This window comes from Diabrotica virgifera, chromosome 1 (genome assembly GCF_917563875.1).
Source record: "Diabrotica virgifera virgifera chromosome 1, PGI_DIABVI_V3a".
NCBI classification, from domain to species: domain Eukaryota; kingdom Metazoa; phylum Arthropoda; class Insecta; order Coleoptera; family Chrysomelidae; genus Diabrotica; species Diabrotica virgifera.
In genome coordinates this window covers 260788463-260814275 of record NC_065443.1, presented here as the reverse complement: position 1 = coordinate 260814275, position 25813 = coordinate 260788463, and positions in this window count along the sequence as shown.

The following is a 25813-nucleotide window of genomic DNA, read 5'->3' as shown; positions in this document are numbered from 1 at the left end:
GCTAAAATATTCGTTTAATTTTCATCAGCTTCTGTAACTATAATCTAAACCAAAAAGGCTTTTAAGTCACCAAATTATTTAATTATTGGTAGATAATTACTTATCTAAAACTTTATTTGAAAATTAAAGATTTTGTTGGGAAAACCCGCATTTTGCGAGGAAAATTTTCGTCGGAGCAGATCGGGAGAAACGCGACTCTATGCAGAATTTAATCACGGTGAATTTTTATTTTGGTATTTTTGTTGTAAAGTTAAAATCTTCGGAGTTCTAGAGCAATAATTGAAAAAACACGATTTTCGTGCGCCATTTTGTTTATAAAAAAAGTAGCACACTATCTGAGGACTTTGCATACCTATATTATTAATATATAGGATCTTATAATTCGATTCCAACAATAAAATTGCTGGTAAATAACTTTTCCCAAAAATGGCCTCTTCTCCGATAATCAGCCCAGACTATTACCTTAATGATTACAAATGCAACAGGCGAATAGTCATTTTCAAAAATGAAAATTATTGAAAACTGTCACCGTTCGACAGTGGTACAAAATAGACTAGCATTTCCCTCAATTATGGCTATTGAGAATGATGTGCTCGAAAATTTGGAAGTTGAAGATATTTTAAGTAGTTTTATTTCTATGAAACTCTAAGTTGCTTTATAATAATTATAAGGCTTTGAAAACTCAAACTAAATTTAATCCGTAATTATTTATTATTACATAATTATGTAATAAGTAATAGTACCTATATTATTCAACGAGCATGTAATGATGGCTATTACTCACGATGATGAAGTTTGCGACACGAGCCATAGGCGAGTGTCGTAATTCATCAGAGTGAGTAATAGCCATTACATGCGAGTAGACTACTATGCTTTTTCTACGACCGTTTTTTATTTTAATTAGTAAAAAATTTAATTATTAACTACTCGAGATTTAAATTATAATAATTTACAAGAATACCTAAATGCTATTTACCCCTAGTACGTGGCTGAATAATTGGTTGCCTACTATTACCAAATTTTTATTTATTGTAAAAATACAACTAGAAATAGTCAATATAAGTTCTATTGGTTTCCGAAAAATTATAAGCTTAAATTTGTACCTACTATCAATTAATCTAATAAATAGGAAATGGCTGTTGTCAGTGGACGTAGGTATTTCAATAGTTATAGTGTTTATTTACATTTAACTATATATAAATAATAATATAACTATACATAATATGTTATAACATATTTAACACAATATAACTTGAAAAATAAACACAATATTAGTTATAAATTCCAATTAACATAAACAAAATGAGCTAATGTTACTGTCACTAAAGTAAATGATAAAAGTTAAAATTTTTAGTAAACAAGATATAAACGTAAAAAATATACTGACATTGTTACAGTTAAAATTCCTTTAAAAATTACAATAATTACAATAATTTTTGTATTAAATAAACAAGTTTAAGTAATTTTATTTGCAGTTTACATACGAATAATATTAAAAGTGGCATGCGCCACTTGAATCTAACTTCAGCCCGTGAGTAATGACCAGTGCGTAGCTTCAGCCCGTGAGTAATGAATTATTACTCACGGGTACAGTAATGGGTGCTATTAAGTACTAAAAAATAGCGAATAATGAGCATGTTATTAAACGGTCGTAGAAAATAGTATATTATTCAAAGAGCATGTAATGATGGGTGTTATTCATGATGATGAAGTTTGCGACACGAGCCGAAGGCGAGTGTCGTTATTCATCAGAGTGAGTAATAGCCATTACATGTGAGTAGAATACTATAGGTACTTTTTCTACGACCTTCTTTTTTTTTCGTTATTATAGAAATTATTATACTTTAAAATTAATCGTTCGTTTATTGATAACTATAACCAAAAAAAAAGCTAAAAAATTTTTCAGTTCAAAATTTTTAGCAAAATTATAAAAATAAACAATTTCTGGACTCTCTTTGTTTTATCTCTTCAAGCAACAAATAAAACAAAAATTTAAGTTTAAATCTACAAAATGTCCACTAAAATATTAAAAGAATACCGTAAGGAGATGGAGCAGCTATCTGAGGTTTTGGAGGGAAAAGGCAAAATTTTTTAAGGGCCTCCTAGCTTGGGTTGCTTAGGGGCCTTAAGATTCTTAATCCGGGGCTGCCGAGGACACCGGGCGAGAAGGTCACAGAGGGACCTTAGAGTGAAAACAGTGACCTACAACTTAAAAGAATTCGGCACGTTCACCACATCGAGGGAGTTATGGTATAAGGAGCTATTACTTATGGTAGCAGATCACCACTAATTTTCATCAGGTATAATATGACAGCCCGAAGCTATATTCAGGAAATATTGGAGGCCCGTCTTATTCCACACCTTAACATCCAAAAATTGATTTTTTAGCAACACAATGCCAAATTGTATGTTGCCAGAGAATCGTTAACTTTCATGGATGAACATCACATCAATCATTTATTTGGACACCACAATAGCCTGACCTGACTCCAATTGAATATGTCTGTGACACGATAAGACGCAATTTGTAACGCATTTGTAGACTGAAAAGAGATACTCAAATAAGATGTGGACCAAGTCATCAGAACGATGCCAAAGCGTGTCAACGAGTGTATAAGAATAGATCATAGATGTTCAACACATTATTGATCCAGCTTCTGTAGTAAGTTGACCAATAAAGCTGAAAATTAAAGTATAGGTAGAGGCTTGAATCCTTTTTAACGCTTTTTTTTTATAAAAACTCGAAGCGCCCGACATATTGTGTTACAGGCGCATCCTAAAAATTACATTGTTGGACCACGTGACTAATTTTGACATTGCAAATGCGATATAACTCATACAATAGAAGAGCACAAATTAGAATATTTGGGTCACATTATGAGAAATGAGTAAAGCTATGGCTTGTTGCAACTCGTTATTCAAGGCTCCTTACTTAGGCTATTATTTAGGCTTCGTAATTACTAACATTGGACGATGCGAAGATGATATTCGTCGACGCATCACAATGGTTAAATCGGCAACAGTCAAACTCACAAAAATATTTAAGAACACTGACTAAATCACAAAAAAAAATAAAATACGCCTTTTTCGAGCATTGCTGTTTACTATCGCCATCTACGCTTCAGAAATTTGGACAATCAAAAAATCCGATTCAAAGCGTATAATGGCCTTTGAAATATGGTTTTATCGTAGCATGTTGCGCATACCGTGGGCCGCACATCGCACAAATAATTTAATTCCAAGGAATATAAAAATTACAAGGTATATAAAATCACAAGGTATATAAAACAGAAATATAAAACACAACTTATAAATATGTATCACAAACAAGAATATAGATTAACAAAAAATATTTTGTGTCACGGTAAGCATTTCAGTAGATGTTCTGCAATGAGTCATATATTCTTCCGAGCAATAAAAGCAATGTTTCAACAGATACCTTTTTATGACTTTTTTGAAACTGTTACAGCTTAGCTGTTTAATATCTTTTGGTAAAATATTGTAGTAGTTATAATTAAGACAATTTTTTTCTGAAACACGCAATCTAGAGCGATTTGTTCGTAAATAGTGAGAGTTTCGCGTATTGTGAACGTGAACATCAGACTGCTTTGTAAAATGGGACCTTTTTCTGTGAATTTCAGTCAGAACTTGATATATCAACAGAGTAGGTAGCGGCATAATTTTTAATTTGATGAAGAGAGGTCGGCAATGTTCCAGATAACTAACCCCTGCTAAAATCCGGATAGCTTTCTTTTGCATCCTGAAAATTTGAAGAGCATTTGTTGAATTGTTCCATAAGATTAATCCATAGCTTAGGTGTGAGTGAAATAAAGAAAAATATGTCACTTTCAATGTCTCAAAGTTGACAACCCTTGCTAGTTGGCGAATAAGAAACAATGAACTAGACAGCTTCCCCTTTACTTGTGAAATATGAGCCGACCAGTTCAATCGATTGTCTATGGTTATTCCTAATAGTTTAGCAGTGTCTTTGTCATCTGGATCGCCATGTAAACCACTTGCAGATATAATCAAGTCCTGGGTTTTTTCAGTATTGAGTTTTAGTTTGTTCGCAGCAAACCATGTGCTAGATTTATCAGAGACTTCCTCGTAAGCCATTTTTAAATCCTCATTTTTATTACCTTATATTATGTATGTCGTATCATCCGCAAATTTACTGATTTGTATGGAGATATGAAATGAGGCAAATCGTTGAAATATATAATAAATAAAAGAGGTCCCAAGACCGAACCTTGTGGGACTCCATGTTTTACGGGTCGAAAATCGGAGAGATAACCTTTAGACACTACAGCCTGGTGTCTACCACATAGGTACGAAGAGATAAGCTTAAGAGGGATACCTCTGATTTCATAATAGTTTAATTTGTGGAGCAAAATGTCATGTGAAACGCAGTCAAAAGCCTTCGACAAATCGCAGAGAGAAATTGCTATGCGATTGCCACGTTCAAGCCCCTCAATCACCTCGCTCACAATATTATATATCGCGTTTGTAGTAGAACGAGCACTTCTGAATCCATATTGCGAGTTGCTAAAATAACTTTTAGACTCAAAATAAGAATATAATTGTTGTTTGATCACCTTTTCAATCACTTTCCCGGATGTAGAAAAAATGCTTATGGGTCTGTAATTGTCAGCTTTCGAGGAATCACCTTTTTTATAGATAGGTAGTACCTTTGAGTACTTTAGTGCTCCTGGAAATACTCCAGTTGATAAAATTAAGTTAATAAGATGAGTGAAAGGTGTTAAAATTATTTGGTAAGTTTCTTTTAAAATTTTGCTATTAATTTCGTGAACGTCCTTACAATTAGAATTATTAAGAGATTTAATTATTTGAGAGATCTCATCTTCCACAACGGGTCGGAAACAAAAGGACTTACTCGGGGAAGGATAATTTCTGTAACTGAAGAGGATATCGTTATTAATAGTGGGAAGGGATGTAATTATATTCTCTGAGATTGTAATAAAAAATTGATTTATTTCGTCTGGAGATAGATCTGGTTGTACCAAACTGGATCTTGTATTGCCTCTTTCGAAGTTTAACATTTTCCAGCAGTCTCTAAGTTTATTACTGGAGTTAGTAATAAAACTAGAGTAAGCCGACTTTTTAGCATTTTGTAACTGCCGATTATATTCATATTTTTGTTGTTTATATAGTTTGAAAATATCGGGATCCTTAGTGACATCTGCAATGTGTTAATGAGAGAAATATTAGATCTGTAAGACCTTAATTCGTCATTAAACCATTGCACGGGTGTTATTTTAGCAGTTTGTCGTACTTTTTTTTAATGGAAAAAACTTTAATATTAAGTTGTTATAAGTTTCAGTTAAAAAGAACATCAAGACATCGGGATCGTTATTGGAGTCATAGAAAAAGCCCATCTTTGTACTAGCTAGTGCATATTTAAGCTTCTGCAAACCAGAAGAAGTAATAGACCGTTGAAGTGATTGATTAGTGTCAACAACTTTAAGATCAGAATCAATAGATATAAATTGTGCTCGATGGTCAGAGAAACAAGGTTCAAATACGCCCACCCTGTAGATATTTTCAGAAAAGTTTGTCATAATGTTATCGATGCAACTACTGGACTGAGATGTGATTCTAGTATAATCGTTTATCGTTATTTCTAGACCAAAAGACATTAACAGATTTTGAATATCATAAGAAGAGTCAGATTTAATTTTAAAATTTATATTAAAATCTCCAAGTATAATCAGTTTGTCTGCTTTGTTAAGTAAGACTGCTATAACATTCTCAAAATTCACCAAGAACAAGTCACAGTTACCATTACCTGATCTGTATACAGTTAAATTGGTTCTCATTGAAGGTATATAAATTGCACAAAACTCTGAAGTTTGTTCTACGTTATATTCATTTAGATTAAGAGAAGAATACATAAGATTTTCTTTTACATAAATTGCAACTCCACCTTGCTTCTTTTCAACCCTACAGAAAAAGTTAGCTAGTGAAAAGCCGGAGATGTTAATTAATTTTAGATTTTCTTCAGTTGTTCAGTGCTCTGAAAAACATATGACGTCATAGAACTTTTTATCCGCAAGAAAAGCATTGATCATATCGACTTTATTTGATATACACTGTAAATTGACATGAAACATGCTTACCGTGCCTTGTTGAATTAGGTTATTTTGAAAATTTGATGGAGAGTTAACGGTCGTTTCTTCATCCTTCATTTTATTTGAGTATGTGTTGGACGCTTCATAAAAAAACCTGCTTACATAAGAGCCTACGGGCCATAGTTTTAGGTCCATCGCTAAACCAAAATGTTGTTCAAAAATTGAGACTTTAAAGGATGAATATATGTTGGGACGCTTAGCCGTTAAGGACGTACATATCACTTCTGGAAAGTGTTTTTCTAACATCTTCTTAAGATTATCTGCCGTTGTATGCTGGTTTACCCTAGTAACATGAAGATGACTAAATTTTGGGACACCACTGATTTCAGAGTTTTCATTATTGCCAATAACAATAGGTCCATTCCTTCTTTTATACCTAACAGTTTTCCATTCTTGCCCATTATTATTTGGAACTGGAACCGAATTTTTACTCTCAGTATTTATCAAATCCTCATCGTTTGTTAAATTAATGATATCTGAACATTTTGCCTCCGTTTGTATTCTTAAAATATCAGCTGATAATTGTTTATTATTTTCGATTAAGCAAACAACTTGTTTATTTTTATTGGTACTATTTTTAAATGGAATTTTTGTTGGGGAACTCCTTTCTTTATCAACAACTAGACTTTCATTTACAGCAACATTTTTTGCGGGTGTAGTGTTTTCGTTTTTTGGATATATTTTACTGATAGACTGTTTCGGTCGTTCAAAATTTGGGTCTCTGTTTGAATGGTTGATTGAATTCGTATTTTGTTTTGTAGATGGCGACTGATCAGTTATTTGCATATATTTAAATAAATCTAGTTGTTCCTTCAATAAATTTATCGTAATTTGTTGATTTGATATTATTGTTTCATTCTGATTAATAATTTTCTTTAAGTACCTGATTTCAGTTTGTCTCGGATCCTCATCGTCAGCCTCACTATCCAAGGTTTTGTTTGGTGGATCACTTAACCTCACACTCTCCTCACAGCATATAACTGTCTCATCATCGATATATTTGATCGATTTTAGTTGCTTCAGGCAGCCACTATGGGATAACGTTCCACAATTCGCACATAATAGACCACTTTGTGCAACTTTATAACACTTTTTACAACACTTAACTTCCGAGTCGTAAACACGACCGTTCTTCCGAGGCGCCATGTTTGAATGAGGAACTGGATGACTGGATACTCATTCTCCGAAGCAAAACAACACGCACAGGACAGGGATAATTAGATAGAAATAGTTAAACAAATTACATGACGTCACTAAATACTTAAAAAGGAGAAAAGATAGAGAAGGAGGGAGATTCACGGAAAGGTGTATGAAAAAAGGATCAAAGAGAAAAATTATTTCTTAGATTCAAAATCCTAGAGAGCGGAGCGGTTCAATAAGTTACAACCGGACTATTGGTAAAAGCTACCGTCAAATAAGGATAACAGTATAGATCACGAATATCCGGAACATACTGTTACAAATCTGACTTGACTTTTCTACGGTTTACCCGGCACTAATGTTTAATTTTAGTTGACTTTATTTATTTTAAATAACTTACAACTAAACAAATGAAAAACAATGAATTTATATCTTTTACTTTACAAACTACGATATCTAATTTATTTATTACACCAAATCTAATTTATCTAATTACAAATTGAAAGATATACCGCACTGGTTACATATTAAAATACACCGACGGACGCGACGTTTTCAAATTCACAACTTACTTACTAATTCCAAAAAACCCTATTTATACATTATTAAAATGTTCCAGAATAAGAAAGATTATTACGGAAGAATTCATCTTATTCTAGAATACCAATCGAGGGGTTATTTACATAAATATCAAATAAGCATTTTCTAGAAAGAAATATCGAGGTTACTATACCTGTTGAAAAGGTACCCCTTTTAAATGCATTCATAAATCAAATTCGATAAACAAGACCCCTTTTCTTAAATTAAAATAAATAGGCAAGGAGCTGAAAACAGTCGGGTGACAAAATCACGTCACAATACAGAACACGCAAGAAGAAGTCAACGGTTTTATTAAAGTGTACATGTTACGGGTAACGTTAGGTAAACCTGTAATTCTAGGATTACCCGGGTAAAGTGAGAAGTACTCGCGAGGTATCGGTAATATCCAATTGTAAGTCCGAAATATAATTTAATCAGCTTAAATTTCGGGATTTCCTCTATAATAAATTTACATTCAAGATGCAGTAAAAATAAACAAACCAAGACACGTTAACTGCTACTAGGAGCATACCCGAATCATTACAATGTATAAAGTTTGGAAATCATGATTTCATATTTACAATGTACATATTATATACTATTGTGTTTTCAATTTTATCAATCAAAGGCAAAGTAAAAATTAAATTAAATTTTTTTTAATAACGCGGGCACATAAATTTGATACACCCTGTATATTGAGCTGTAAATATTTATTAGAATTTAGTTTGGATGTAAGTGGACTTCTCTTTTAATGAGCTTTCCGATGAACCATTAAAGACTTTTGTGAATAATTAAAGTGAAAATGACGATGTATTTAGATTTAAAATGGAAATAGTTTGTTTATTACGAGAACTATAGAATCCACAGGTAGATGTAATTATCACTTTCTGGGAAAGTGGTTTAAAAAGAAAGTTTGGAATTTTAATATTTGTTTCAACCCGAGTAAATGTTGTAGAGTTTCCCCGAAAGTAGTTAAGGATGGTCGGAATAATTTTGAAAATGACTGTTTGTTTGTCGAATGGAAAAGAATGTTTCTGATTCTTGGCAATGTGGAAGGGGAAAAGTGGATTGGATGATTGAGAGAGTTTGAAAAAGAAGTCAGTATGTTATTTGGCAGCGCTGAGGAGCGGTCGACGTTTTGGTGGATAAGTAGTTAGTGATTGTTTGATAGTGGAGAAAAGTGTTAAAAAGTGGAACGAGAGACAGATCAAATTGAGACGAAATACCTCTTTGATTCTGTATTATTGTGAGAAGGAGAGCAGAGAATTTGTGGAGTTTTGTTTGAATCGAGTACGTGTCAAAAGAGGCCCGGCTTGTTGGAGAATTGGTGCTGGTATGCTGATAGTTTTGAAGCTGGAGAACGGAGAGGGCTTTGATGAGTAGCCTTTAACATAGTCAACGAGGGAGAGCTGTTTTGGGTCACGAGAAGACATCAGAGTGAGTGAAGCAAAAGGTCAGTCAACTTATGTGAAAGATATTTTTATGTTCGGAAACTAAAATTTTGAGTAAAAGGCATATGAATTAAAATTCCAGTATTTCTAAAAGTAAATAGCAAGTATAGCTAATCTTACGAATACATAAATTTGTTTTGTTTAGTTTGTTTTACCAAAGTCATCGGGAACAAACCTATAAATTGTTTTTTTTAACTATAATAAATTTAAGTGGTAAAGATTTCATTCGCACATCTGTGTCCACAGGTTTTAGATTTGATAGATTTTAGAGTATTGATTTTGACAAATAAAAGACAATTCTGTATGTTTATTTTAATATTTTGCTTTATTTCTTTTCCCTATTTTTACCCGATTAGGATCAACTAAGAGATACTGAACCCACGAGAGAAGATAAGTATAACGTAAGATTATTTAGACATTTTTTTAAGATTATAAAAAGGCACCCTGAGATTTTTTTTATTGTTTTTTATGTATGATTTGCGACAATTAAATAATTAATCAAATAAAGAATAATTAATATAAAATTAGTAAGAAGCAGATCATAACAATACATTGTAAATTATGATTCGGGAGTGCTCCTAGTAGCATTTCACGTGCCTTGGTTTGTTTAGTTTTACTGCATCTTGATTTTAAATTTAGTTTAGAAAAATAAATTCTACCTGCTGCCCTTTGGTTAAATGCTTAATTGGTTATACTAGTAATGACAAGGCCGTAACTGTTTGAGAGATATCTTAATTTAAGAAAAAAACGCAATTTACAAAAGTAAGGAAAGTAAAACTATAAATACTGCAGAAATAAAAAATAAAATCTATTTTTTAAAACAATACAAGCTACTGTGGCAGTTGGAGTTAGGTACAAATATTTCCAGTCGCTTTACATTTGCATTTATTTTACCAAAACCTGGCGAGTACTTCGCTCTATATCCGGGTAATCCTAGAGAATTACCCATTTACCTAACTCTACCAGTAACATACACTGTCATACACTAAGCACCAAAATTAACGCACCACCTTAAAAATGGGACATTTTTGATGTATTGTATTTCCTAAACCTGTTGTCCGATTTTAGTGATATGCTACAGCTTTATTCTTGAAGAATATCAATGTAATAATACTGTTGCTAAACAGATAAGTGTCATTGTATACAAGGTGTACCAATGATAGTGTGTTTTTTCCTCAAAGTTTGATACACTCTGTGGAATATTCTGGCGTATATAAAATATTGAAATTAAAACTCAGCTGTAGCCTTATGCTTTCTTAACATTATGCTTTTTGACTCGTTCGCTTATGTGGGATAATAAAAAAGTTAGGTACTTTAACAACTAGCAACGTCCTTCATCAATACAGGGTGTCTCTAAATAAGTGCGACAAACTTTAAAGAGTAATTCTGCATAAAAAATAATAACCGATTGCTTTATAAACATATTATGTCCGCAAATGCCTCGTTTGCGAGATACGGGATGTTAAATTTTTTCTTACAAACTTACCATTTATTTATTGCTCTAACACCGGTTGAGATATGCAAATGAAATTTGGTAGGTTTTAAGAGGTAGCTATTGCGCATTTTTTGGCATACAAATAAGAATTTTATATTCACCATTGGCGTGAATACGGGTAATATGATCGGGTAATTTGACCCGTATGCACACCAATGGTGAATATAAAATTCTTAGTTGTATGTCGAAAAATGCGCAGTAACTACCTATTAAAACCTACTAAATTTTATTTGCATATCTCAACCGGTTTTAGAGCAATAATAGTACATTCTTTCACGGTTTTTGCTCTAAATTTTAAGGAACCGCTTGGATTGACATGAAATGTGGCATACGCATAGCTTACATGTTAAAGAAAAAAAGTGATATTGTGCTGATGTGTGCTTTTGCCCGGGGGGTGACTTTCACCCCTTCTTGGGGGTGAAAAAATATATGTCCAGTAAACTGACTAATTTTAAGTAACTTTTGTTCTATAGAGCTTTTTCGCCAAGTTAATACATTTCCACTTATTTGCTAGTGAATATGTTCATTTTTCAACAAAATAACCACAATTTTAGACGGTTTTTCGGAAATAACTCAAAAAGTAAGCATTTTGTCAAAAAAAAAACGTTCTTAGCAAAAATATAGCCTGTAAAAAAGTAAAAAAAAAATATGAACGCGTTAGGTCTCTGGACTTTGTAGAATCAGAGTTATAGCCAATGAAAAATAGATTAATATTTTTCAAATTTCAAATAGAATATTTCGACGTGAAATATCCAAAAAATTAAGCACTTTTGTAAAAAACCCATTTTAATTTTTTTAAAGTGCTTAAAAAATCTTTATTTCTGTTTTTATACAAAGGTTCTAGCATTAAATTTAAGCAAGTTGCGCTCAAAATAAAGTGGGTCCCTTTTGTTTTGGCAAAAAAAATCGGGAAGACCACCCCCTAATTAGCGACTTAAATGAAATTAATCGTTACCGCTCCACAAATTATTTTACTTTTTATTGTGTTTATATGATCTGTAAGTTTCATCGATTCAAAGTGCTTATTTTTAAAAAAATTTGGTTTTAAATTAAAATTTTTAAAAATGTTAATTTTGAAAAATATGCTTTTTTTCAAAATAATTTAAAAATTGTTAGAGATACCAAAAATCTCGAAAAACAGAAAAAAGTCAGATTTGCTTTTCTGAATATCATGTACTTCTTTGTTTTTCTGTTAGACAAAAATTGATTAAGATTTGGTGTTTCTAAATTTGCATACATTCGTGATCAGTGACTCGTTCAACCTCTTTTAAACAGCCCTTTCAAAAATAATGACTTTAAACCGATGAAACTTACAGATCATATAAAAAATATATACACGAGTCAAAAAACTTGTGAAGTCGTAACAATTAAGTTCATTTGAGATACTAATTAGGGAGTGATTTTCCCGATTTTTTACAAAAAAAAGGGACTAACTTTATTTTCAGCGTAACTTGTTTACTTTTAATGCTAAAATTTTTTTTATAAGACAAAAATTAAGAATTTTTGAAACACTTTAAATAAGTTCTAATAAGTTGTCCCCGAAATGTGCTTCATTTTTGTTTATTTCATGTTAAAGTATTCCATTTGGAAGTTGACGAATATGAACCTATTTTTCATAGGCTATAACTCTGCTTTTGCTATGTATATAGACGTGAAATATACACCATTTTTTTAAAATATTTTACGGGCTATATTTGTTCTAAGAATGTTTTTTCGACAAAATACTTACTATTTGAGTTATTTGCGGAAAACCGTCGAAAAGCGTGGTTATTTTGTTGAAAAAATCAACTTATTTACTGACAAATAACTCTAAAAGTATTGATATAGTGAAAAAACTCTATAGAACAAAATTTACTTAAAATTAGTCAGTTTATTCATGTCCGGACTTACTTTGGACGAATACTTTTTCACAACCGAGAGGGGGTCAAACCACCCCCAGAGCAAAAGCACATATTAACACAACATCACTTTTTTTCTTTGACTTGTTAGCTATGTGTATGCCAAATTTCATGCCAATCCAAGCGGTTCTTAAAAATTTAGAGGTTTTGCAATATTTGGCCGTTAAAGAACGGACTATAAATAAATCATCAGGTTGTAAGAAAAAATTCAACATACCGTATCTCGAAAACGAAGCATTTGCGGACATATATTTATAAAGCAAATGGTCACTATTTTTTCATGCAGAATTACCCCTTAAAGTTTGTCGCACTTATTTAGAAACACCCTGTATTGATCAATAACATGACTAGCTGTTAAAATATCTAACTTTTTTATTATCCCACATAAGCGAATGAATCGAAAAGCAAAATGTTAAGAAAGCCTAAGGCTACAGTTGAGTTTTAATTTCAATATTTTATATACGCTAGAATATTCCACAGGGTGTTCCAAACTTTAAGGAAAAAACACACTATCATTTTTACACCCGGTATACAATAACACTTACCTGTTTAGCAATAACATTATTACATCGATATTTTTGAAGAGTAAAGCTATAATATACCAAAAAAAATCACTCAAATCGGACAGGTTTAGGAAATACGAGACATCAAAAATGTCCCATTTTTAAGGTGGAGCGTTAATTTTGATGCTTATTGTACATACAGTAGGAAAGTTTTGTTAACAAAAATAATTTATCTGCAATAATAAACAATTTATTTAATCATTCTTTTACATAAATCAATTTAATTTACTATGCAAATATTAAAAAGTTAATGAATTTTGTAAAATTCATATTAAATAAATAAAATTCAATGAAACAAGTAGTGTAAATAAAAGACCTATTAATGGCTAAAATGTAAATCGATCCATAAATCTATCATTTAGCCCAGCAATATTTTAATCTAAACGCTTTTAGGCGCTGAAAGCTATTTTTAATAATTTATATAATGTTACATGATCTGTTTTAAATTTTATTTATGCAATATTAATATTATCCAGGAAGATTACCATATTAGCCCAGTAAATGAACGGGAAATTCGGCGATACCGTGTAATTTTCAGGGGCAACTCCGAAATACATGAAAATGTGGATTTAGGTTCTACTTACCCTCCACTTCAAAGTTGAAATTGTGCAGTTGGTTGCTTTTACTTGGCAGTCACCCCTTCTCGGGGGTGAAAAAACATACGTTCAAGATAAGACCGGAAATCGATAAATTGACTGATTTTAAGCAACTTTTGTTTTATACAATTTTTTACGCAAGTTAATACTTTTCGAGTTATTTGCCATTGAAAATGTCGATTTTTCGACAAAAAAACTACGTTTTCAGATGGTTTTTCGCAAATAACTCAAAAAGTAAATATTTTACTGAAAAAAATATCCCTAGAAAAAGTGTAGCTTATAAAAAACCCAAAAAATGGTGTATAAGTGAAGTCTATCTATCAAATAAATACAAAGTTGTAGCTCATGAAAAATACGTTCTTATTCGTCTAATTCCAAATCGAATATTTCAAGGTGAAATCACCGAAAAATTAAGCACTTTTTGGGAAAAACCCATTTAACTTTTTTAAAGTGTTTATAAAAAGCTTTGTTTTAATTGTTAACAAAAGTTTTAGCATTAAAAATAAGCGAGTTACGCTCACAATAAAGTTGGCCCTCTTTTTTTTTTGTAAAAAATCATGAAAATCTCGCCGTGCTTAGCTCCCCAAATGAAATTAATCGCTACCGCTTTACAAACAATTTACTTACCTATCTATCTATTTTTTATATGATCTGTCAGTCTCACCGGTTTAATGTTTATTTTTGAAAGGTTTATAATTGAGAAAGCGTGAATGGGTCACTAATCACGAGTGTATGCAAATCTTGAACAGCCATATCTTAACCAATTTTTGTTTTACGGAGAAACAAAATGAAACTAGCATATTTATAATAGCAAAACCTACATTTTTTTACAATTTAAGATTTTTCTTATCACTAATACTTTTTAAGTTATTTTGAAAAAATGAAATTGTTCAAAAATTTTTAGAAAAATTTTTTTTTACTATAAAACCAAATGTTTTCAAAAATAAGCACTTCAAATCAATCAAACTAACATATCATATAAACAATACACATACAGTTAAAATAGATGGTAAAGTCAAACGATTAATTTCATTTAGGGTGCTAAATAGAGGGTGGTTTTCACGATTTTTTTTACCAAAAAAAAGGGGCCGTTTTTTTTTAGTGATTCTCGTTTATTTTGATGCTGTAAACTTTTGTAAAACACAAATAATAAGCTTTTCATCGATACTTTAAAAATGTTAATAAGGTTTTCCCGAAAAACGCTTCTTTCTTCGGTGATTTGGCATTGAAATATTCGATTTGGAATTAGACGAATAAGAATGAATTTTTCATGAGCTACAACTTTGCTTCTACTCAATTTGTAGACTTTTTTTGGTTTTTTTTATAAGCTATACTTTTGATAAAAATATTTTTTTCGATAAAATATTTACTTTTTGAGTTATTTGGGAAAAACGGTCTGAAAACGTAGTTTTTTTTTCGAAAAATCAACATTTTAAATCGCGAATTACTCGAAAAGTATTGACTTAGGTAACAAACTTTATATAACAAAAGGTGCTTAAAATAAGTCAATTTATCCATTTCCGGCCTTATTTTAAACACGCGTTTTTCGCCCCTCGAGAAGGGGTAAATGTCGCCCCCCCAGTAAAAGCAACCAACGGCACAAATTCAACTTTGAAGTGGAGGGTAAGTAGAACCTAAATCCAAATTTTCATGCAATTCGGAGTTGCCCCTGGAAATTACACCCGAAAACGGTCATTTATTGGGCTATATGATATATTATGGTTGACAGATTCACGTTTAATATAAACCTAATTGTTTTTAAAAAATAAGAAACAATAGTAAATTTTATAAACATTTTTTTATTGAAGAACAATTTTTAAATGAAAGTTATTAACATCTTTATTGTATAGTTCTTAGTTATCTTTCATATTGCCGGTCCTGAATAAGAATGATGTAATTGCAAAAAGTCAAATTTCTCAGGAGAGCAAAAAACTTCCGATAACTTTCCGGAAACAGAATAGTCTCTACTCGAAAAAAGATTACATTGTAGGTTTTGATCTGCGTTAGCCGACCAACTAGTTGACGAGCTTCATTTTTTTTTAAATGCATAGTCTGTTTCCAGTCCCACTGAAGACGTCTGGTGAGACAGAAACGTACGGAGGGGGGATGGTGCATCACCTTTGAACCGAATTGAAACATAAACTTTAAATAATTGATGGATTGGACCGTTACTTGATGGAAGTTCATTTTATATAACAATAAAACACTGAAAACGTTTGATTTCTATACTTCCACAAAATTTATTATAACTATGTAACTACAACTGTTTCGGCAGAGTGCCTTTCTCAAGTGATTTAGTTTACAATGTGTTGTCTTACAATGTCTTTAACTGAAGAGGTTGAGTAGTGGGGAGCTGTTTGCCTCGAGTTGGCCATTCAGAATTATATCTGTATTTTTTAATTTATTAACTTCCATAGATTCTAAAAGAGATAGCTTAAGGCCTTTATTTTGAACATGCAGAATTTAAAACTCTTCATTAAAAGAATGATTATGATCTAGAAGGTGAAGTGCGTATGTAGAAGTGTCTGTTTTTCTATTGTTGAAAGCCTTTTTGTGTTCTGCTATCCGTTTGTCAAAGGTTCTGCCAGTTTGACCGATGTAAGTTTTCTTGTGGTGACTGTCCGAAAAACTTACATCGGTCAAACTGGCAGAACCTTTGACAAACGGATAGCAGAATACAAAAGGGCTTTCAACAATAGATAAACAGAAACTTCTACATACGCACTTCACCTTCTAGATCATAATCATTCTTTTAATGAAGAGTTACAAATTCTGCATATTCAAAATAAAGGCCTTAAGCTATTTTTATTAGAATCTATGAAAATTAATAAATTAAAAATACAGATATAATTCTGAATGACCAACTCGCGACAAACAGCTCCCCACTCCTCAACCTCTTCAGTTAAAGACATTAAAAAGACAAACACATTGTAAACTAAATCACTTGAGAAAGGCACTCTGCCGAAACAGCTGTAGCCACATAGTTATAATAAATTTTGTGGAAGTATCGAAATCAAACGTTTTCAATGTTTTATTGTTATATGAAACATAAACTGTTGTTTAATTTTAATTAATCTTAGTTTGTTTTTACAGCAATTAAGAATTCTAATTAGCGGCATTTGCAACAATAAGGACAGAAGTTTTATTGTACACAGTTTGAAAAAGATTGCCTTTGAAGAGAGTTGTCTAAAATGCATTAAAATAGGAAGTTCCAAATCGTTTAGCTCAAAGTAGTGGAGGAGTACTTTAAAATTCGCTCTATTACATAATAAATTCGCTCTATTACTCTATAGTACATAATATATATTTACTTCTGGTTCTTGTTGATGGATCTTGATTTTTTTTAATTCAAATGTAACATTTTCGTATACTATGGATGTACTTGATTAATTATTTATATGGGAAATAAGCCACAATTAAAATGAAAAAAATAATTTTATTAACGTTTCGACGCCCAAATCGGGTGCCGTTGTCAAAATACAAAATATTACTGATAATAATAATTAATCATAAAAATGCCACAAGGAAATAGCTTCAGAACAACATGGATGTACTTTTTGATAATAAATTTAATGTTAAATTAACCATGTAAATTGTTTAAACAAATTTCGTCAAAAAACATTAACGACATTATTCGAACTATTTTTATTGGAACATAAATAGAAATAGATCGCTTACATTGGAATTTACAATAAATTGTTGTAAATACTTGATACTACTAAAACTATTCATGTTATTTCAATACAATATTATTTACCTAAAACTATAAACATTCATTATATTCCTATAAAGATGTATTCCTATATTTTGTCAAAAATATCATATCAAAATCGTCATAAAAATATCACAATTTTTTTTTCTAAAAATTATTTATTAAATTTTAAATTTAACATTTTTATTAACAATTGCCATATTTGCAACATATGCAAGGACTACATACATATTATAAAAAGAAATGTCAAAATACGTCACCAAGAACCTAAGATATTTTGTAACTTTTGAGTTTGAAGTTCAGATTTCATTATATTAGGAATAATATCGCTCAGAATAGTCATAGCTTTCTTTATTAATTTACTAGCTTTTCGAATATAAGAAGTAATTATTTCCCGAGAATAGCAAAAAAGTTATTCTAATTGTTTATAAGCAAAAAATTTTAATGTTTTTGTAATCAACTTTTGAAATATTGGAAATGGTTTTTTCTAACTTTCTTTAAATTCCCTTGGTAGATTAATCATATCTTTCTTGCTTATGATACATGTAGAATCATTATTATAAGTTAATCTATTTTTTCACTTGCTATTGTAAAGAAAATTCGTTTGGGATTAACGAATTAAATAACTTTTAAACTAATTGATGAATCACTAAGAAATTTTAACCACATTTTTGTCCAACTTTTATTTTGATAAATATAAATTCAGAATGAAAGACTAAATTATTACCGAGAGCCGAAAGTCCCTTAGAATAAATAAAAAGGTAATTTTGAATGAGTTTTTGAAATTAAAAATTACATTAAATTTTCTCTTAGATTTTCGCACCTGTAACTTATTAAAATAAACATTATAGAAGTTCTCAGGGACTTTCGGCCCTCGCTAATAACGTAATAGGCCTTGGGCCCGCATATACAATTCTCCCGTGAAAAGGAAAAACCTAGTAACTGAGTTTTGATAACTTTTCAGGAAACGAAAAGAAAGAAAAGTATATCGCCGTTTAATAGAATTATATTATTTTTTGTTTTTTTTTTCGTTCAGTGGATTTCAAGTGTATGTCCCTGTAACTGTAACTTAGTTTTTTCCAAATATTTGCAGTTTTTTTAATTCTATGTCACTTACTATTTTTGAAATGCAAAGAAATATTGATTTTGCTGCGGAAAAAGCTAGTATGCTTACTTAGTTCCTAATTCATACTATTTTTGCCAAGGAAAAAACTAGTAGGTACTATATTACACTTGCTAATATGATACTTTATGATTGCTTTAAAACTATGTAAAATCAAGTAGTTAGGTACATTTTGGTTTTTAAAAATAAAAAGTAGGTAAAGTTATAATTTTTACATATATTTTATTAGAAAAATTACAAAAAGTTTTTGAATTCAACATTTAATTACATAAAACAAACAAAAATAATAAAAACTAAACTCGATTATTTAGTAAATCATTTGATGTTTCAGAAACAGGTAGTTTCTCCCAAAAGAATCTTTTTTGGCTTAGCATTGCAGGAAGAAGCTCTGTAATTATTTTTTGTTTTTTTTGAACATTTACACCCCTATCTTCAGTTTTGCTCTCAGGCATTTCCAGATTAAATTTAGGTTTTAAAAAGTCAAAATTAATAAATTCGTTTTCAGTATGACTTTTCTTATAAAACATTTGTCTTGACCCTTTTCTAAATTGTACTACTTTAATCACGTTAAGTTTTGGGAAATTTTCATCTTTTTTTGTTCTTTGTTTTACACCGTCTTTAAAGCGATAAAAATCATCATGTTTCATTAGTAAGGTTTTATTTTTTCTAGAGGCTTTTAATATTAGCTCATTTAAGTCGTTCATTTCATAAATGTTGGATCTCTTTTTCCATAGCTTGCCAATGTTTCCGTGGACACTGTCGGCTCTCATAAAAGAGTGCCCAGCTTCAAAGTATTTTAAAGTAATACTGTTTGGACCCCAGTTAGAATTGACAATTACCACAAATGACGTAAATAATTTCCAGTTTTTATTTTGGGCACTGCAGTTGTCACACCAAAATTCGTAGTGCTCTACGTTAACTGAGGATCTTTGAATAAGCCCGCAATATGCTGATGCCACATCTTCCGCCGAGCGACCACTTATAGCTTCATGCCACAAAACGCAAATATTTTCTTCATCTTTTGTTAACGAAGCAAAAGTTTCATTGAACACAACTAATTTACTAACAAAGACAGATTTTTTTAAAGATAACTTTGGAAGTAGTAACACTTTTTGCATATCCGCGCAATAAACTTTAAATGAGTCTGGATAGTCGTGCTGTCTGTCATTATCATACGCTTTTCTGGCAGCAATATATGCCATATGGTGATCATTAAACGTATTACATTGATCACAAGTCTCTGGAATTGTACATATTTTTTTGTGCTCTTTTTGATGTACGCAAATGTCACACTCATCTTGATTTGGTTGATCAAATCCAATGTTAAGTGAATTAAATTCAGTTCTATATCTGTCATAAGATATTTTTTCATGAGTTTCACAAAAATGTTTCCACATATCAGTAATAGATAGCTCTTGAGATAAATATCTTCTATTGGGAGCATGTTGCAATTTATAGTGTGATATTTGCGGATTATAAGATTCAATATGGTTTCTTATTAGAATGGGATCCTTCTTGTTAGATGGAACAGACGAGCCTCGTTTATCCTTAACCAGTTCTAACCCCATAGATTGTTTATATCTGTTTTTGAAGTCCGTTATCATACCATCAGTTTTCATTCCATGTGTATGTAAATACATTTGCTTACACACATTCATTTCAATACCATCATCCTTGAGCAACGAGTATGTAAGGACGTGTTGACGTTTATTTTCACTATCTACTTTTCTTCTCTTAATACCCCCAATCTTTATACTGGCATTAAAATATTGACTTCTCTCGCCAAAACTCATTTTCCAAAATGACTGGCAAATATTTTGTCTTCTTTCTTCTGATAAAAATTCTCTACATTTTTTTTTACAATTACATGGTTCTAATAACTGATATTTTTCTAGATGCCTCTCAATTTGCTCTTTCGCTGTTCTTGCTCTTTTTTTTCTGTTTTTCTCGTATCCTTCATCGGTTTTATCACTGATTTGTGCTTCTATAAAAAACGTAGATATTAGTTAATTCATGTGAAACACAAAATACAAAGCATTTTTACCTGGCAGAGTTTCCTGGTTTATATCTTTCAATTGTTTATCTACTAAACCTTCATTTTCCATAACAGTGCCAACTACACTTTTTTCATTTTCAGTTTGAAAAAATTTTGCTATTCTCCTTTTTTTCTTTGTCTCATAACTTATTTCTTCAGATTCTTGTGGGTCATAACTAGGGTCTAAATCTGAGTCATCGTCAACTGTGTCATCTAAAAAGTATAAGTTTGGTCTAATTGTTTATAATAATTAATATTTTATTTAGTAACCTTTATTATGCTGACAAACGTCTATAACATCAACCGATTTTTCTTTGTGACATTCATTATTAACATCCGTATCATTTTGACTACCATCCTTTGTTCCATCAATTAATGGTAGCGGTTTTAATTCGGTATAAACTTTTGTGTTTTCTTCCTTCCTAATATCTCTTACTAAACATATTGGTTGAATATCATAAAAATGGTTTTCATTAGTAGAGGGGTTATCATTATCACTAAAAATAAAAAAATAAAAATCAAAAATGCTAGCGACAAACGTCCATATTATTATTATCATTGTAATAATACTCCAAACCAAAAGCTTTTGAGTTCGAAGGCTCTTCTGAATAAACTGTTATGCTTAGTTTATTTGATTTTTGTTTATAAATTACTCTAAAAATAATGATAATACACATATTTTAACTTCTGAAGTTTAGAATTAAAAATTGCTACATTTGCTATAAATACACAATGTGTTTAAGAAATACTTTTTAGTATACGAATATGAGCAAGATAATTAAAATAATTTCCACGAAACATAGTCAATAGAAAAATGTTTTGGTAATTGAATATCCACTGCACACAAATATAACGATTTTTGTTACATAAGTAATGGTAACCTAAATATTTATTAACAATCAGCTGACATGCGAATTTTCTAAATATCAACTAAATTAATTTGTTGTAACCTATCACCTTTTACAGTAATAAATAAGTCGGTTCATATTATTTTTTGTTTCAAGAAATGTTGATTTATTCAGAATATGTTAATTTTATAATCAGAAGTCCGTATAAATAAATCTAGAAACCTACTTTTGATTTTGTAAGCCGTCCATCATCAGGTTATCAACCAAATAATCGTCTTTCACAGTATCTTGTATCGATTTCAAACAATCTTGACCAAAGGACGCAAGTTCACTATACCTATAACAAAAAGAATGCATTCGTTACAGCATTTCTTTTGAATTATCTACCATTTTACTGATTGTTTGTTTTTTGAAAATCAAACAAACAAAATTGTACTTTGTTTGTAATGTAAAAACTAATACTCACCGCTTTTCAAGATCACCCACTTCCTGAACACAAACTACTTTATTTTCCTTAGCCAAAGCCATTATAATGTTTTTTCTTTTAGACATAGTTTTCAAAACTTTATATAATTAGATTAAAACAAATTCACCACCAGACGAGTATATGTAGGTATACACAGTTGAGACTGGCTCGACAGACTGAATAATTTAACGAAGTGCATTGGAAGAACATAGTAAAAGATCCTTCGTTTTCGCGCCAAAGCGGAATTAAATTGGAAATACCTAGCATACACACTTTAAAATAATTCGCCGAGTTTAAATGACCGGAAAAAATATGGATATATCTAGTAAATGACTTTGCTAGTTTTTTGTTTAGAAATATGACGTTTTTGTCTTTCGGCTTAAAAATGGTAAGGTATGTTATTAGGAACTTCCAATTTAAAAAAAATATTTATATATACACTTTTCAAAGGAAATATTTAGTAAAAGCCTTTGTTATATTTTTCCTTCTGAAATAAGTAGAAATGTATCGTTCACTGTATAAGTTGCTATGTTTATTCTAAAAAAATAACAAGATGCTAGGTTTTTCCAACCAAATTTATTGAAATTACCATTTTGCTAGGATTTTCCATCTGAAATAACTTTCTTAAAAATGCAAGTATTTACAAGTTTTAAGTACCAGTCGATAAAGAGCTTCATGGGGTTTCACACAATTGATACTAAGCATAAACCTAGTAAGTCACTTTACTAGGTTTTTCCTTTTCACGGGAGAATTATTATTTATGACCACACCGTTGAAACTTTTTGTACTTGTTATTTGGGTGGAGTCGGACAAATTTTGAGCTTGGCGCATTATGGTAGTGGGGCGTTTGTCTGTCAAGCGGTGACGAAGTTGTCAATTTTATGCAAGAAAAAAATTTATTACCACATTGGTCATTCTATTTTAATCAATGGATTTTATCATATAAACAACGAAAACACTTTTGTCGGACAAAAATATTGGGGCATATGACGCGTCGGACACGCTAAATATGTCAAATTTATGAAAATAATAAATTTATTACCACATCGATAATTTTAACGGTATCTATCATAAAACCTTTTTACAATAATGTGGTAACCTTGTCGGACAATTTTCACGGGGCATATGCGCAGTCGGACGCGCCGAATATGTCAATTTCCTGAAAATTTTTTATTTATTACCACAGATGTCATTTTTATTTTGTACTGTTCTTTTACATGTGTAACGCATATTGGATCACTTGTCGGACAAAAATAATGGGGCGTTTTGGTACAATTAAAAGAAAAAGTAATTTTTATGCATACAGGGTGTTTGGTAAAGAATGGGCCATAGCTTAACCTCAGGTTCCTGAGGTTAAAATAGGCCGATTTAAGCTAACTTACCTTAGTACAAAGTTTATAATAGCCGAGATACAGGGTGTCAAAATCAAACTTTTTTTTATTTATTATTGAATATCTCCTGATAGGTATGAGATAACAACATGAAATTTCATATCTGGGAGTTTCTTGAGTCGATAAATCTAAATTCCTTACCAAAAATTATGCATTGCCCAGAGGGCGCCACATATGCCTTTCAGCACTCATTTATTACGTTCAATTTTTTTTATACCTCACTCTGTATAATTTTGACATTAAAATTTTTATTTTCCTATTAGTTTTACTTAAAAAAGGTATACTTCTTTCATCTTCCTAAACTCAGCCGTTTTCGAGATAAACGCATTTTAAATATGCGATACACCATCATTTTTAGCATAATATCATTGTAGTTACACCCAAAAAATAACTTAAAATTTATGAAAATAATAAATTTATTACCACATGGATAATTTTAACGGTATCTACCATAAAACCTTTTTACAATAATGTGGTAACCTTGTCGGACAATTTTCACGGGGCATATGCGCAGTCGGACGCGCCGAAGATGTCAATTTCCTGAAAATTTTTTATTTATTACCACAGATGTTATTTTTATTTTGTACTGTTTTTTTACATGTGTAATGCATATTGGACCCACTTGTCAGACAAAAATAATGGGGCGTTTTGGTACAATTTAAAAAAAATTAATTTTTATACATTTTTGACCTCATATTAAATTACGTATTTTTCGGCTCATATTACCCGTATGCGCGCCAATGGTGAATATTAAATTCTTAACTGTAGTTAAAAAATGTGCAATAACTACCTCTTAAAACCCACCAAATTTCATTTGCATATCTCAACTGGTTTTAAAGCAATAAATAAATCGTCAGTTTGTCAGAAAAACTTCAACACCCCCTATCTCGGAAACGATGCATTTGTGGACATACGTTTTTCTCGTAAAGCAAACTGACTTTATTTTCTCATGCACAATTACTCCTTATTGCCATACTTATTTAAAAACACACTTTGTCTATGAAAAACATGGCTAGTTTTTAAAGTCCTTAACTTTTTTATTATCCAACATAAACGAATGAATGAAAAAACTGAATGTTGAGAAGGAATGAGGCTATAGTTAGGTTTTAATTTTAGTATTTTATAGATGCTAGAATATTCCACGGGGTGATGCGAACTTTGAGAAAAAACACAGTTTGATTCATACACTAGCTTTGCAATAAAAATTATGTGTGTACCGACAATATTACTACAGGGATATTGCTAAAGAATAAGGCGCTAATGTTACGAAAAAATCACTTAAATCGGACAAGAGGTTTATAAAATACAAACCATCAAAAATAACCCATTTTTAAGGTGGTTGATTAATTTTGGTCCAGAGTGTACATACACAGGGTGTTTGGTAAAGAATGGGTCATAGCTTAACCTTAGATTCCTGAGGTTAAATTAGGTCGATATAAGCTAACTTACCTTAGTACGAAAGTTGATAATAACCGAAATACAAGGTGATAAAGTTAAACTTTTATTTTATTTATTCTTGAATATTTCCTAACAGGCATGGGATAATAACACGAAATTCGGTAAGCAGGGGTTTTTCGGGACAATAAATCTAAATTTGCCACCAAAAATGATATATTATCCAGAGGGCGCCACATACGCCTTTCAGCGCTCATTTAATAGGATCAATTGTTTTATTTCTCACTCTACATACCTTTTGAATCAACACTTTTATTCTCTTAACATTTATACTTAAAAAAGGTTACTATATTCATCTCGTTAAACTCAACCGTTTTCGAGATAAACGCATTTTAAGTCTGCGAGGCAATATAATTTTTTGCAAAATTGTGATATGATATTTGCTTACATACTCCTTGAACAACGACAAACATCGTTCTGTAGTTTTTTTTTTCCAATTAAAAAAAATTTCCGACACAAGTATCAGGTTATAAGTAGTTATATTCTAAATCAAAAAATCTAAGTGTCCGACAAAAATATTGGGTCAAATCCAAAGTCGGACAAAAAATTTAATTTTTATTAATAAACTGTCTTTTAAACAATACTGGGTTCGTGCAACCCTTACCTTTAAAACCATTTTTCCGACAACATTAGTAGGTTATAAGTAATTATATTCTTAATCAAAAAATCAAAGTGTCGGACAAAAATATTGGGGCAACTCGACAGTCGGACAAAAAATTTAATTTTTATTAGTAAAGTATACTTTCAAATTATGCTGGGTTCGTGCATCCCTTATCTTTACAACCATTTTTCCGACAAATGTAGTAGGTTACAAGTAATTATATTCTTAAACAAAAAATGTAATTGTCTGACAAAAATGTTGGGGCAAACGAACAGAAAACTTAATTCTTTTAGGCTATCGACGAGGAGGTA